Below are 11,571 nucleotides of genomic sequence, written 5' to 3'. Positions count from 1 at the left end.
CCCAGGACAGAGCCCAGGACAGAGCCCAGGACACAGCCAGGACAGAGCCCAGGACAGAGCCCAGGACACAGCCAGGACAGAGCCCAGGGATGGCAGCCGCTGAACACAGAGCTCAGTGTCCCGCAGATCAGGTGTCCAGAGCAGCTCTGCAGCCACGTCCTTCCCCTGAGCTGAACGGGCACTGAGCTCCCCCCAGGGACAGCCCAGCCACCAAAGATGCCGATTATTCTGGAAGGGAACCCGGCCCAGTCACACACTGGAAATAGCCAGGGTTTACCATTTGAGAAATGGCAGCTTTCTGCAGGATGGGAGTTATGGTTTGTACCTTACTGCAACCTGTTGCTGTGGCTGTTGCTGTGGACTTGGCGTTTCCTTCAGAGCTGAAAGGCATTTAATGTGTCACTTGGATTTGCGCTGAATCCTCGCTCCTGGGCCAAGTCAGACCTCCAGGCTTACCACGCTGCGTTTTCCATCTGATTTTTCTGCTGTGACAGAACAATGAAGTTAATAATTGCTCCATTCCGTTCCTTTGGATGAGAAGAAATAACCTGCAGTGCACTCTGTGTGCAGCAGAGAGCTTGAGGAAGGCTCCCTGGAGCAGGCACAGGGGGTGGTTTTGGCCATGAGACAGAGTCACCCCTTGCACAGCTCCATGGTGCTGGCACAAAGCTGGGAAGAGCCCAGGGCACCCCCAGGGCACCCCCAGCCCCAAAGTGCCCATCAGCAGCTGCAGCCAACCCAGCGCCATCCCTCAGCTGCCAGGGCAGGCTCAGGGGGCAGGGAAAGCTCCCCCAGAGGAGGGCACAGAGAGCAGCAGGCTGGAGCCACCTGGGACACCCCAGCAGGGTTTGACCAGGGGGCTCTGCCTGATCCCAAACACAGGGCTGGAACAGCCAGAATGGGTCACATTTTGGCTGCTCCTCTGTTCTAACTCCTGCAAAACAAGGGATGTGCTCAGCTGGGATGTGTGTCCCAGCTCTGGGTCCAGCCCCACATTTCCTGGTGCAAACAGCTGGCAGAGTGAAGGTTCTGCCCTCACAAACAACCACTGACCTGTGTAATTCAGCTCATGTGCTGGGCAAAGTCAGCCACGGGCTGAAAACATCTTTATTGGATCTTACTGTGTCCTCTGAAACAACATTGGCTTGTGCCAGCAAGGAACACAACGGCAAAACACAAACTGGCTGAAGAAAAAAGGGTGTGTTCATTATCATGACTTTCTAAAATGTCATGTTTGTCTAAGATTTATTTCTTGATTTGACCATTCCAGCTGACCATAAACACTGAATAAAATGGAGCAAGCTAATTTCAATGTCCTCTTTAGAGTAAAGTGAAGAATTTCTTCAGAACCTTTTATTCTACATTTTCATAGAATCAGGGAATGGTTAATGTTGGAAAAGATCTTTAAGATCACCAAGTCACACCACTGGAGATGTTCCTTCCTTTAGCAGTCTATCCACCTGAAGGAGAACATGAGAGGGATCCTTGTCCTTGCTCTTCCTATAGCTTATATATTCCTTTTTAAATGAGCCCTCTGTTCTGGGAAAAATGTACTTTTAAATTTACCACGGCAAATCAGTTAATTTAAAAAGTTTTGCAAGCCTTGAAAAGCTGTGAAGATATTACCAAGTTTTACCTGACCAGAAAGCAATAAAAATGGAGAATTTCATGCACAAATTAAAAGACAATCTTATTTGTAAGAAGGGAGCAGTTTTGGGAGGAAGATGACTGCAACCACCGAGTCCCTGCAGAAAAGGCGTGTGAGGAGCAGCAGCTCCAGACTGGTGCTGCAGTTCCCTCTTGTGACAGCCAGAGCAAATTCCTGTTTGCAGGGAAGCAGGAGCTCAGCCAGCAGAGCCACACGCAGCGGCGAGGGCTGGGGATTCCAAACAAACCGAACCTGAGACGTCCCTCAGGGAAGATGTGTTCGGTCTTTTGGCCTTTGGAAAAGGAGTTTCCCACCCCGGGGCGCCTTTGCTGCTGCCCACACGAATGGCACAGCAGCTGGAGGAAATGAAGCACCTGCACCCCTTTCCTCAGCCCGAGGTCCCCCTGGCACTGGCCAGGATGCTCCAAGGCGACAGGCGAGGGCACTGCCTGCTGCTCACATCCCTGAGTGACCAGGAGCGGCATTTGCAGGCAGAAACAGAGACCGGCTGCTGGCCTGGCACGAGTTCTCCCTGCCCCGCTCACGCCCGGGTTCCTCACCGCGTTTCAGCCCCGAGTAACCCAGCCCTGATGGGTCGAGCGCTCGGGCTCCGTCCCTGCCCGGTCCCGGCGGGAGCGGAGCGCCCAAATGTCCCCGGGAAGCTGCGCTGCTCCGGGCAGGCTGGTGCCAGCAGAGGGCAACCCCTGCCCGCAGAGCCAGGCAGTCACTGTCGCAGTGTCTGGGGAAAGCCTGCTAATGGTTAAAAACGGAAAACAGTGAAGCGTTTCTAGCGTTAATTACATTACAGGATAAATATTATATTGCCTTTGATTTCTGGATGCAAACCCCTCCTCTTGGGACACAGAACCTACAGACAGCAAACAGTGAGGCAGCTCTCCCCTTCAGTGATAGCTCACAGCCACCAGGAAATTATTTAAAATAACCACCAGGGAAGGGAAGGGAAGGGAAGGGAAGGGAAGGGAAGGGAAGGGGAAGGGAAGGGAAGGGAAGGGAAGGGAAGGGAAGGGAAGGGAAGGGAAGGGAAGGGAAGGGAAGGGAAGGGAAGGGAAGGGAAGGGAAGGGAAGGGAAGGGAAGGGAAGGGAAGGGAAGGGAAGGGAAGGGAAGGGAAGGGAAGGGAAGGGAAGGGAAGGGAAGGGAAGGGAAGGGAAGGGAAGGGAAGGGAAGGGAAGGGAAGGGAAGGGAAGGGAAGGGAAGGGAAGGGAAGGGAAGGGAAGGGAAGGGAAGGGAAGGGAAGGGAAGGGAAGCTCCTCCTGCAAGAGCCCTGCCCTGGGAAACATTTCCATGGCTCAAATTTCTGTTACCCCACCTCTCCACACCTTCCCTTGTTTTTAGGGAGCAAAGAACAATGCCTGAACTCAGCTGTCTCTCCTCAAAATCAGCGTGTTCTGCAATGCTCCTCAAGTGACAAAAGAGGTCACAAGTGACATTTCCCCAAATTGGTGCTGTATTTTGAAGAATGATGGGTATATAAAACCCTCCTTCAGAAGATAAAAGGCCAATGATCCCTTTTCCAGGCCCTTCCCCACACACAGAAATTTACCACTTCAATTACTCCACTTTTAAGTTAATTGCTGCAAAAATACTGAAATTCTTATTTGAGTAAAAGGCTTTCCTCGGAGTCAGTTTATTCTGGGTTCATTTAAATTAATTTGAAATAAGCTATCTTTAAACCTCATCAAGAGCATGTTAGCTTTTGTAAGGGCTTAAGAGCTTTACGATCATGCTGCCAGTAAAAGCACAGGCAGAAAAGCCTGAAGGCTGGGGGGGAAAAGAGAGTTTGGAAGGTTTTTATAGGCATATCATCTCTAAAAATAGTCTTTTGGCAAGTTATCTTGAAGTTTGGATTTAAAGCAAAAATGGAGGCAAATCACCCTCCTGGGGGTGTGATAATCTCTGCTGGATGATCTTATCTGCAGATAGCAAGATCTTGTTTTCTAAATGTGTGTCAGAACTTTTCATGTATTTTTACCTGAGCACCAGCCTTTGCCACTTCAGCAGGTGCAGTGAACTGCCATCGAGTTTTCTAGGCTACAAAAATCCCCAAAAATACTGAAGTCGAAATATTCCATGTGTTACATGAACTGTTACCATCCTCATCAGCCAGCAGCAATAGTTTAGAATATACAAAAACCCCCAAAAGAAGCACAAAAACCACTTAATTCCCCTCTCCAGAGAAACTGATGCTGCTGGTAACTGATACAAATATATTCAGTAAATGTTATTGCTATTGTTATTGTTGATGTGATTATTGTTGTTGTTATTGTTGTCATTGATGTAATTGTTGTTATTATTATTAGATACATTCCCTCGTGTAAATTGATTCTAAAACCCCAAGGGTTATTTTTGTATGAGCAGGCACATGGGAAGGGAAGTAAAGCAACAGTTTAATTTCCAAATACTTTGGGATTTTTCAGACATTCCCTAAGTGACTTTTTTCCCTGGGGAGTTACTTCTGAACAAGCAACATAAAGTTTAAATGCTGCCAAATGCCAAAGGATGTTTTCTTCTAAATGAATGCTAATTACATTAGTAGCAAAGGTAATTACATTGACCTTAAATTCTGGATGCATTAAGCGACATTCAAATGGAGACAGTTAATATTCAGCGTCATGTCTTTCTGTACTGGCACATTAGCATACAGTTCTTTATGGTGCAGTTATTAAATGAAGGATCTGCGATGCACTGACCACGTCCTTGATCCCTGTTTGTGCAGCTCCTTGAGGCACTGACTGTGGCACTCATCCCACAGGTGGCCTGGGACAGGTTTGCAGGGCAGTGCAGGACTTGGTGCCACGGCTCTGAACTCCTAAAACAGGCTCAGGTGAGTTAAAACTGATCCCAGAGTGACACAGACATCTTTCATGGAAAACCCTTTCCTTAGGACTTTTCCTCCTGAGAAGCTGGGAGGCCTCAGGAACAAAATGCAAACAATGGTTATCTGCTGCTGTGGAATGCAACAGGTGCATCTGGGATTGGCCTCATGTGGTTGTTTCTGATTAATGGCCAATCACAGTCAGCTGGCTCGGACAGAGAGCCTTTGTTATCATTCTTTCTTTTTCTATTCTATTCTTAGCCAGCCTTCTGATTAAATCCTTTCTTCTATTCTTTTAGTATAGTTTTAATGTAATATATATCATAAAATAATAAATCAGCCTTCTGAAACATGGAGTCAGATCCTCCTCTCTTCCCTCATCCAAGAACCCCTGTGACCACGGTCACACCAGAGAACTTCATTTGAAACAGTGTCCTTCACAGAGCTTAAAGGAACCTTTAGGCCATCCCTCCTGTGACTCCTTCAGGAGTTTGGAGCTGTCACAGGATGCCACCCTTGTCCTTGCAACAGCTGCACAGCAGCAGGGCCCAGGAAAGGGCACAGGGACCTGGGCAGACCAAAGGGGCTGGAGGGACAGGACAAGGGAACGGCTTCCCACTGCCAGGGGCAGGGCTGGATGGGATGTTGGGAGGGAATTGTGCCCTGCTGCCCATGGGGAGGAACAAGGGCAGCACAAACCTCAATGTCCAGATTTACTCAAATCCCTTCACAACCTCCAGTGTGCCAACGCTCACGGCAATGACAGCACTAAAAACCCACTGAATATAGAGTAAAACAGTCTCAAAAGGCCATTCTTTGGCCTTTGTGCTGTGCCTGACAGCTGTCCCCTGCCAGCTGGAGAGAGAGGGGGCTCTGTGACACCGGCTCCTCCCAAAGCATCCGTGCCCTCCCGTGGAAACAATCCCAGACTGGCGTTTGGGCAGAGAGCTGAGCAGTGCCAGGGCACCTGGGGCTGCTCTGGGACAGCTGACTGACAGCGTGCCGAGTTCCAGCTTTGTGGATGTACAGGCTGTCTTTAGCTGATTTATTTTTAATTTGCTGTCTGCTCTGCACTTACTGCTGCAAGGTCCCTGCCCTGCATTTCCCAGCGCAGTGCTCACCCCTGTCCCACTGCACCTTGTCCCCAGACACTCCAGAAGCATGAAGTCAGGCATATATAGTATATATATTATATATTGTTGTACATAGGAGTCATAAGGTCACAGCTCTGCTCTCTTTGTGCTCTGCCCTAAGCTCTGACACTGGAATGATGACATAAAAAAACCTATAGAATAGAGATATTTTAAAGTATTATCCTCTAGCCTCCCCAAAGTAGTCAATATGTTTTAAAAGGTCAACAAATTAATTTTCTCCTTCTAAAATTAAAAGTTTTGGATGGTTCTCTCCAGATTGGTCAATAATACTGACAGAAGGAGCTGCTTTTGGAGCTTTTCACTGACTTTGACAAACATTACAGGAGAGCCTGGGCCTTAAACCACAACTATTTCTATTCCCTCTGGCAAATTATTGATTTCCTTGCTTTTGTGGCTGTGAGGAAAGCTCTCCCTGCCCATACAGGTGTATCCACCAAGCCCTGCCCACCTTGTCTCACACAGCAATATCCACCCACAGCACAGCGGTCAATGCCATCCCTGCAGTGACAGCTCCAGACACAGGGAAACCAATGATCCCATCACTTAAACATCCTCAGCTTTAAATGCTGCACCTGGAAACGCATTTAAAAATTTAGCATGAGATAATATTAACAAATTCCCAGTATTGCACTTATCCCTTATTTAAAAGGCTTTCTCCTTGTATAAACCAATTCAAGTTATATAATGTATGTGGATTTACTTTGCCCCAGTTCCAGCTGGCAATATATTGCTAAGCCAAGGCTGTACAATTGCAATTTGGCAGAAAACAGGTCAGGGATATATTACACATCAAAATTCTCCAACTGTTCTGAATGCTTCAAATTAAAAAGGCAAATATAAACAACCCTTGAGTCAGAATGATCCCATTCCATTACCCTATTCCATTATCCTGTTCCGTTATCCTATTCCATTGCCCATAAATTTATACTGGGGACAGTTTTTACTGGTTCTTTTGCTGCTTTTCCACATCTGCAGGTGCAGTTTGCTGTGAGAGATGCTGGGACAAAGCCAGGCTGGGAGTGCGGAAGGGGGGGACACCTGCACCTGGCCACTCCTGCCCTGCCTGCTGCAAGGGCTCCAGCCCAGGGCCTGCAGGGCAAAGGGAGCGTGGGGTAAAGAGCGATGGGGGAAACACCTCACAGTGCCGGGCTGAGGGTTTGTCATCCTGCCTGGGAAAAGGCAGCTTGGGATGAAGGAGCAGGAGGGCAAAGAGTGAAACACCTCACAGTGCCGGGCTGAGGGTTTGTCATCCTGGCTGCGAAAAGGCAGCTTGGGATGAAGGAGCAGGAGGGCAAAGAGTGAAACACCTCACAGTGCTGGGCTGAGGGTTTGTCATCCTGCCTGGGAAAAGGCAGCTTGGGATGAAGGAGCAGGAGGGCAAAGAGTGAAACACCTCACAGTGCCGGGCTGAGGGCTTGTCATCCTGGCTGCGAAAAGGCAGCTTGGGATGAAGGAGCAGGAGGGCAAAGAGTGAAACACCTCACAGTGCCGGGCTGAGGGCTTGTCATCCTGGCTGGGAAAAGGCAGCTTGGGATGAAGGAGCAGGAGGGCAAAGAGTGAAACACCTCACAGTGCCGGGCTGAGGGCTTGTCATCCTGCCTGGGAAAAGGCAGCTTGGGATGAAGGAGCAGGAGGGCAAAGAGTGAAACGCCTTCCAGGTGCTGGGCTGAGGGTTTGTCGTCCTGGCTATGACCCAGCCACGAGGGACACAGGGCTGTGACCCAGCCCACGGGGAGACACCGGGCTGTGACCCAGCCATGAGGGACACCAGGCTGTGACCCAGCTATGAGGGACACCAGGCTGTGACCCAGCCATGAGGAACATCGGGCTGTGACCCAGCTATGAGGGACACCAGGCTGTGACCCAGCCATGAGGGACACCGGGCTGTGACCCAGCCATGAGGGACATCGGGCTGTGACCCAGCCATGAGGGACACCAGGCTGTGACCCAGCCACGAGGGACACAGGGCTGTGACCCAGCCATGAGGGACACCAGGCTGTGACCCAGCCATGAGGAACACTGGGCTGTGACCCAGCCCACGGGGGGACATCGGGCTGTGACCCAGCCATGAGGGACACCAGGCTGTGACCCAGCTATGAGGGACACCGGGCTGTGACCCAGCCATGAGGAACACCGGGCTGTGACCCAGCTATGAGGGACACCAGGCTGTGACCCAGCCATGAGGGACACCAGGCTGTGACCCAGCCATGAGGGACACCGGGCTGTGACCCAGCCCACGGGGGGACACCGGGCTGTGACCCAGCCATGAGGGACACCGGGCTGTGACCCAGCCATGAGGAACACTGGGCTGTGACCCAGCCATGAGGAACACTGGGCTGTGACCCACCCCACGGGGGGACACCGGGCTGTGACCTGGGCACGGCAGGGACGCTGAGTGTGACCCAGGCACGTGTGGCTCCTCAGGCTCATTACCAACGAGCTCCTCTCTGGAGCAGAGATGTCCCAGCCTGAGGGACATCACTGCCTGCCCAGGGCCGTGCCCTGTGAACCAGAGCATCTGCAATGCCAGACTGCTCATTGCCCTGCAGCCCCAGGGCAGCCCTCAGTAGACACCCAGGAAATCCAAGGATCTGCAGCCCTGTCCTTGCCTGGCACATGGGGTCAATGCTGCCTGTGAGCCCTGGTGCTGCTTTGGGCAGATTCACTTTGCCTTGTGCCACCCCACTGCCCAGCCTCTTCTGGCCTGCCTTAATCCTCTCAACATTATATTTTTAGCATAATTACAGCTGCTCACTAATTTGCTGCTAACAGATGATTCCAAGTTCATTGAAGGAGATACCAGAACTACAGAGAGCCTCTTTATGCTCCACTGCCAATTTTAACAAATATTAAGGAGTCTCTAGTAAGTCATGTTAGTACGGAAATTAAGCTGCATATTGGCTCTTTTGGGAAAAATATCTTCCTAACAACATAGATCTTGAACTAATTACAGATCTTAAATTATGGGACTGTCTTCCAGCAAACATGACATCCCAATATAAGCACATTTCAATACAAGTTCCTACTGCCTCTGAGCTCTGCTTACTGCACCCTTTTACCTCTGTGATGTCACACTGTGTCTGTGCCTCAATTTCATAAACAGCAGCTGCTCCAGGAAAACAAAACACAGATCATTTCCTTCCTTATTAAATCTCCTTCCCAACTTGTCTTCTGGCTTTTTAAACAGCCTGCTGCTGAATGATCCCTCTACACATGTTGATATCCTGAGCCTCAGACTGCTTCCCTGCCACTCCGACACATTGATTTTTTAAGGAGAAAAACAGGACTTTTTAAAATTTTTCCCCAATACATTGCAAAGCTGATAATCTAATGTTAAAGCTAAATGAAAGCATGCAAAGGCTGGGACGCTGCCCTCCCTGGCCCAGGGGCAGCGCAGTGTGGTATGGATGGCACCCAGGGGTGGGCACAGGGGTTGGGCAGGAAGGGAGCCAGGGCTGGAGGGGACAGGGGCAGGGACAGGGAGCAGCTGCAGGAGGAGGGCAGGATGGAGCTGAGCACCAACTGCGGCCACTCACTGGGCCTGCTCTGGCCACCAGCAACGCTTTGCTCCAAGGACACAGTGATGCACAGAACCCCACCTCTCAGTGCTGGCTTTGGGGCCAGGGAGGGATTGTTTAACCTGCAGCGAGGCAGAGCTCCCCAGGGAGAAGGGGAAGGTGCAGCACCTCTGTCTGCGTGGCTGCACAACCCACACCTGAGGCTGCCCATCCGGCCCAGGGCCTGGCAGCATCCCAAGGGAATTCCAGGTCCTGCCACGGCTCCTTGGCTGCAGAGAAAAGCATTCACAGCCCCTCTCTGCCATCAAACTGCCTGGAACAGTAAGGGTGGCTCAAGCCTGTCTCAACAGTTGTCATTTATTAACTTATGTTTTATGGCACCAGCTCTACTGCTGCAAGGAATTAGTCATTTATTTCGTTCTGACATTTCCTCTCCCGTCATTAAATTCAGTCTTCTGTATAATACAGAGAAAAGAAAACAATTCCCCCATAGCCACTCAAACTTTATGTATAACAATTCTCTGAAGGAGATGATGGTTGTGTGGGCTGAAATCTCACAGAACTGCAGTGCGACTCAGGATCGTTTCCAGATAACTTTAAAAATCCCATTAAAATTCATCCATATCCATTATTCGTGCCTCCTGACATGTGACAACTCATTGCACCACAAATCAATGAATTTTCATTGCCACAAATGCATTTCCCAGCACATCTCTGCACTCAGGGCTCGTTCCCTTCTCGCTCCCTGCTGGGAGGGATTGCTGCCACACACAGGGAGCTGTGAGTCCTGCTGCACACCAGCCAGACCTGCACCTTCCTGGGCTTTGTCACTCAGTGAAACACACTCTGCTGCACAATCCCCATTTCCTGCTGGCACCAGGAGGGGTGCTGGGCATTCCCAGTCTGCTGGGCATTCCCAGTCTGCAGGGCATTCCCAGTCTGCAGGGCATTCCCAGCCTGCAGGGCATCCCCAGTCTGCAGGGCATTCCCGGCCTGCAGGGCATTCCCAGCCTGTTGGGCATTCCCAACCTGTTGGGCATTCCCAGTCCGTTGGGCATCCCCAGCCTGCAGGGCATTCCCAGTCCGTTGGGCATTCCCGGCCTGCAGGGCATCCCCAGTCCGTTGGGCACTCCCGGCCTGCAGGGCATCCCCAGTCCGTTGGGCATTCCCAGTCTGTTGGGCATCCCCAGCCCGTTGGGCATTCCCAGTCTGCAGGGCATTCCCAGCCTGCAGGGCATTCCCAGTCCATTGGGCATTCCCAGTCCATTGGGCATCCCCAGTCCGTTGGGCATTCCCAGCCTGCAGGGCATCCCCAGTCTGTTGGGCATCCCCAGCCCGTTGGGCATCCCCAGTCCGTTGGGCATCCCCTGCCCGTTGGGCATCCCCAGCCCGTTGGGCATCCCCAGTCTGCAGGGCATCCCCAGCCCGTTGGGCATTCCCAGTCCGTTGGGCATTCCCAGTCCATTGGGCATTCCCGGCCTGCTGGGCATTCCCAGCCCGTTGGGCATTCCCAGCCTGTTGGGCATTCCCAGCCTGCAGGGCATCCCCAGTTTGCAGGGCATCCCCAGTCCGTTGGGCATTCCCAGTCTGCAGGGCATCCCCAGCCCGTTGGGCATTCCCGGCCTGTTGGGCATCCCCAGTCCATTGGGCATTCCCAGTCCATTGGGCATCCCCAGTCCGTTGGGCATTCCCAGCCTGCAGGGCATCCCCAGCCCGTTGGGCATCCCCTGCCCGTTGGGCATTCCCGGCCTGCAGGGCATCCCCAGTCGGAGGAGTGAGGCAGCTGCTGGACAAGTTAAGCGAAGGACCAGGAGCAGGAACCCATGGGCTCTCCTTAAGGGCTGCCTTCACTGCTGTTTCACAGAACGATCTGCTCCACACCCAGGAAATGCTCTCTCTGGGTTTACCTCCCTCCACGGAGGGAAGCCGGGACTGCTGGCGGTGAGCTCCTGCTGGGAGCTGGGCCAGGGCAGCTCAGCTGCCTCGGGGATGTGCCCTGGACACTGAAATCACTGACCCCATCTCTTTGGGGGACTCATCAGCCACAGGCAGCAGTGAAACTGAGCTCCTGCTATGAATTATACAAATAAAACACCCCACATTTTTCTCTGCTGCCATATCCCAAGATTAAACACACTGCAATTCAATGTTGAGGAAATAAATTCTGCTCTCTGAACACGAGTGTAAGGAACTAAGGATGACAACAAAGTTGTTGATCATCTAACAGAACTAAGGCAGGACTGTGTGCACATTTAGCAAAATGATTAGCTCAAGATGCAGGAATGCTAAACAAAGTCAGGCCTCACTGCACTGATGCATCAGAGCTCTCCCCTTCAAGCTGGACCTGGCACAGAGCAATCCTGTCACAGTGGGAACAATTAATCATGGCAAGTCAGATGACAGAGATTTTCCTATCC

This window comes from Ammospiza caudacuta, chromosome 11, assembly GCF_027887145.1.
Source record: "Ammospiza caudacuta isolate bAmmCau1 chromosome 11, bAmmCau1.pri, whole genome shotgun sequence".
In the NCBI taxonomy this organism is placed as follows: domain Eukaryota; kingdom Metazoa; phylum Chordata; class Aves; order Passeriformes; family Passerellidae; genus Ammospiza; species Ammospiza caudacuta.
The sequence above is the reverse complement of the archived record's forward strand: the minus strand, read 5'-3'. Positions refer to the sequence as shown.